This window comes from Canis aureus, chromosome 14, assembly GCF_053574225.1.
Source record: "Canis aureus isolate CA01 chromosome 14, VMU_Caureus_v.1.0, whole genome shotgun sequence".
Classification (NCBI taxonomy): Eukaryota; Metazoa; Chordata; class Mammalia; order Carnivora; family Canidae; genus Canis; species Canis aureus.
In genome coordinates this window covers 48,691,596-48,696,496 of record NC_135624.1, presented here as the reverse complement: position 1 = coordinate 48,696,496, position 4,901 = coordinate 48,691,596, and the positions used below count along the sequence as shown (strand labels likewise).

The following is a 4,901-nucleotide window of genomic DNA, read 5'->3' as shown; positions in this document are numbered from 1 at the left end:
CAAGTTGAGGACAGATCCCCCTTTGAGCCCAACGGTCCTATTCCATTAGCCAGGAGCCGTGCCCTGGCACAAAATAGCGTTATGGGGATCAGCCAATACATAATTTTATTTTATATTATGGTTACCCTTAAGATGCCTGTCTCTTGCAGTAAATTGAAAGCCAGCCTCGTAGGCATTCAGTGTACATTTACTTCCTTAAATGGAAGGGTAGGTCATTTAAAAATAAACTGATTGAGATCCAAGCAGATTTAAAATGATTTTTGAGTGTGCTTTCTATTTTTGCAGGCCAGAATGATCTCTTTCATGCCTTATGACCTAACCCCTAAAAAAAAAAAAAAAAGGTTTGCTCACTTACCAATGCCCCTGCAGTCCATCTGGGGAACATATCAGCCAGGCTCCTACATTTTCTCAACTAACTGTTGACTTTGCTGCCTGCACATCTGGCATCTAAAACATGTGGATGACTCTTTAATCAACAGCCCTGAATATCATCGCTTTGAACACCTGTCAGAGAATTTATCCAAGAATTGATTGCACTTCAGCGTTTGCCAAGAGTGCGATCGAGACATCTGATTTGCAGGGAGGCCATCTAGATGGCAAATTAGCTCCCCATTTCATTCGGTTCCCTCCTACCTCTGTCCAGAGTCATCCTATTAGGAAAATGGTAAGTCTGGGCTCTGTTATTCAAGCTTTCCACAGTAGTGTTTTTGGTGAGACTAGGTAGTGAGTTGGCTTTTTTTTTTTTTTTTTTTTGAGAGGGAAATATCATTTGTGGGAGAAATCTGTCTTTTGAAGAATCATAGTCAAAGTTGTTGGTTATAATCCAATGTCTGCTTCCTAAGAGTGGGCTGAGTTCCGGCGCCAGCAGTGAGGGAAGAAAAAGCCTTTGGACAGAATATGGGCAGGTTCCAAGGCCAGCATCAGGGATGGCCAGAGGGAATGACAATAATGACCTCATGAAAGGAATGAAACATGCTCTGAAGAAGTAGCTAGCTTGGGGCCTGGGATGGAGTGGGGGCATCTTCCAAGCCTTCGGAATTGGTCCTTTGGACACCGGTAAGCCCTCAGGTGAAACCTAGGGAAGAAAAAAAAGACATTTTCACTTTAAGTGAGATGGGACGCCTGGGCCATTTAATTTTAATCAAGACTGAATATATATAGGGCAGCCCTGGTGGCCCAGTGGTTTAGCGCCGCCTTCGGCCCAGGGTGCGATCCTAGAGACCCGGGACCGGGTCCCACATTGGGTTCCCTGCATGGAGCCTGCTTCTTCCTCTGCCTGTGTCTCTGCCTCTTTCTCTCTTCCTCTGTGTCTCTCATAAATAAATAAATAAAATCGTAAAAAAAAAAAAAAAAAAAAAGAAAGACTGAATATATAGACAGTGGCCAGACTGTAGATAAGAATAGAACCCTGAGGGTGCCTGGGTGGTTAAGCATTAAGACTCTTGAGTTTGGATCAGGTCATGATCTCAGGGTTGTGAGATCAAGCCCTACATCCGGCTCCGTGCTCGGTAGAGAGTCTGCTTGGGATTGTCTCTCTCCTTCCCTTTCCCTTTGCCCCTCCCTCCTGTTCTATCTCTTTCTCTAAAATAAATAAAATCTTTTAAAAAAAATAGAACTCTTAAAGAATAGAACTCTGACCCACACTCGCAGCAAACTGTCCAGGAAATCAACCTATTATTTTGAATAACCAGCCCAGGAAGCCAGCCTACTGTGAGGGGGACTTGTAGGAGGTCTATGATCTCTGGACACTAGTCCAGGAAGCCAAATAGTAACTCCCATAGCAATCATTCCCAAATGGCTAGGACTTGATTAATAACTGACAGCTTCCCCAATGTGTGTCCCTACTTGGAACTTAGGACCAACCAGAGAAAACCAAATATGCACTATTTAGTGATCACATAGGATGCCTGCTTCTAGTTAGCCCACCTACAGCTTGCCCAGGCCAACTGCCTCCAATCAGGGTGCACCTGAAGCCTCCTCTCTTCCCACTACAGAGCTTTCCTGTGGCTCTACCTGCCTGTGGGTCTTGGCCAAAACATAAATGATGACAGCTTCGCTATAGTAAGCTCTGAATAAATAGCTCATTTGTTCTCATTTGGTCAGTCTTCATTTATTTCCATGGAACGTTGAGAGTAATGTAGCTTACCCTTGAACCCCAGGTTACTCAAGTCATGGAGAAGCACATGTGTGGCATGCTTCCGCTTCTTCTGTGCCTGTGTGCCCTATTCCTTCTCTCTGGATGGCCTTCTCCCTTCCCCCTGGAGAAATCCCACTCATCTTCCTGGCCCCTGCTTCTGAGGAGGCTTCTCTGTCCATCATTAGCAAAATCCCAGGAATTCTGTTCTTCCCCCATGTTAGAAGGCCACAGCAGTCCAACACTCAATGTCAATGGGAAAGAAACCAGTATTTCCTGAGGATTTTCTCTTTTCTGGGTGTTTAGTACATGTGTCATTTCATCAAATCCTCTCTTAAGTTTGTGAAGTAGGAATTCCTCCCTCCACTTCACAGATGATGAAAGCAAGACCTTAACTCATCATATAAAATTAAAGATGTGTCTGTCCTTTCTGATTAGATTTGGAGCTCCTTGGTATGACTATTTCTTTTGAATTTTAATTCTTCATGCAGAGCAAATGCTGGACACATGAAAGATGTTTCCTAAGGGCTGGGTGAGTGAGCAAATGAACAAATGACTACAGGCCAGGAAAAAGGAATTTGTTTACAAGCCTAGTCGGGCTTAGAGGACTAATTATTCAAAAGTGTGGACCATATGGTTCCTATAGGTAAAGGAATATAAGTCAAACTTTGTCTTTTACCCAGACCCACTTTCTCTGGACAGGAAATCAATCATTATAAGATTCCAGGTGGGGGCTGCAAGTGTTTCTAGTTCTGGCTACGTGGGTGTGGGGGCTTTGATGTCCATAAGTCACGTATGGAAGACTTACCAGGCAGTAGTGGCTTCCTTCCATGGTGAGAAGGCAAATATCAGCAGGTGATCTATACTCTCTGCCTAAACAGCAGAGAAGGAATTTTCTCGTGTAATCAGTGTATGTAAGAGCATAGCATTGCACCCAGCCTTGGGGCGTTCACATCTTTGGTGCCTTGGGTTTACTTAATTATTTTAAACATTTTTTTTTGTTGATAAGTTTTCATAGCAACAGTGTCAACAAATAGTTTGAAGGGACAAATTCTATTTCCAGCACCTTCAGGTAATGTTTCGTTTTTGCCCATTACCTAGCCCTGCTCATCCATGATTACACATTTTATAGACTTGCAGCCACGAGGCAATGTCTTTTTCAAATTCTGCCATTTGACTTAACAGCACATCAAAAACAGTTTCTATGCTTCCAAAGCCTGCATATTTAGAAATCTCAGTGTTTGCACAATATTCCGTAACTTCCTAAATTATTCCCACATTGTTGTGCAGTTGGTTTGCTCCTCATATTTCTGGTATTTTTTAAAAGGTAGCATTTGCAGGAAGCATCTTCTTGCACATATTTTTTGCCTTCTGAATAACATGGCCTTAGAATAAATGCTTCGGAGGAGACTTTCTGACATCCTTGTGGTCTCTGCTACATTACCATATTGCTTTGCAAAAGCACTTCTGCTAACTTAGAGAACTAGATTAGAGCTTCGGGAGGATGTCTTGCTATGAACTCTATGCAGATGTCTCCATAGGGCAAGAGTCTGGACAATTGATGGATGAAGCATCTCCTTAGAAAGAATTAAAAAGCACTAGGCGAGGTAGCCATGTGGGCTGCACATGTAGGAGAAATTACCACCAAGGCCACCTTGATCAGAATTTTCTGAGGCAAAACTGTTTTGCTCTGGATACTTGAACTCTCATAACTGTAATGGAAGCTTTTCCTTTCCCCACTCCTGAGATTTGTATCTCATACATGTAAGTGTGACTGCTTTTTAATAGACACACGAGAATTCTTGCATGTAAACAAGGATCATCTTTCAAAGATCTTGCCACAGGAACCTAATGTGATTGCTAAAATTCTTGAAGAATTGCATTGATATCCAGTTTTTAAACCCTAAAAGGAAATTTAGACTCATTTTATCTTTTTCTATACCACAAGATATAGTCACCCAGCCTGATCACCAAGGAGGCAGGTTACCTTCATAATCACAGCTGCCATCCCAGGAGCACCCACTGTGTGACAGGTTCAGTGCTAAGTCTCATGGAAACTCAACTAATAATATTGAGAGGGAGGTGCTCCTGAGGTACCCATTTTATAGATCAGGAAACTGAGACTTAAGAGCATGAGAGAAGTGCTCTGTTATATAGCAGGGATAGTGGCTGGTGTTGAGATCAGGCCTTCAGAGTCTCGAGCTGGAGGACTTGACTACTTGTCAGAAGGTGAGGGGAATCTGCCTCCTCAGCAAGGGGGCTGGGCAGTAGAAGAGTTTTCCCAAAAGAAAGGCTCAGCGGCTAAGGTACCTGGGCATGGGAAGGGCAGAGATTGAGAGCACAGAATCAGAGCCTAGATTCAGGCAGGCGTACCTGGGTCATGGGTCTGGAGGAGTAACTTTGTCATTCTCGCCCTCTCCTCTCCGAGGGCCTGCGCTCTGCCAGTGAACCCCAGCCACAGACAAACCTTCTAGATGCTGCCTCATTCGCATCACTATGTTTCTGCCTTGTGGGAATCCCATCATCTACTTGGAAACTCACTGAACAGGCCACTGCCTCTGCCTGCATCATAATGCTTCTTGCTTCATCCTTAGACATCAGGCATCACTTAGTCAGCTACTGTTCCCCTGTCCCCTTCTCCAGGCCCTGCCTCATGTCAGGTCCTGGCTTCCCCCACCTACTTCCCCCTTCTACAGCTGAGAGGTGCCACGGTTTATTTCCAAGAACCAGCAGGGTGCTAACGTGCCTTGCTTGCCTGGTCGGCTCT

General features: G+C 44.2%; 1 long non-coding RNA gene across 2 annotated transcripts; it reads right to left on the bottom strand.

Annotated features, from left to right (window-relative positions):
• Positions 1-704: 704 nt before the first annotated feature.
• Positions 705-4,665, bottom strand: LOC144282945 (uncharacterized). Of its 2 annotated transcripts, none has more exons than XR_013351349.1 (3): positions 4,508-4,665; positions 2,943-4,037; positions 705-1,075 (listed from the first exon to the last, which is right to left on the bottom strand). It is a non-coding gene; the product is annotated as an uncharacterized LOC144282945 (long non-coding RNA). The 2 variants fall into 2 exon arrangements; XR_013351350.1 differs by having other exon boundaries at positions 2,943-3,007.
• Positions 4,666-4,901: the final 236 nt, after the last annotated feature.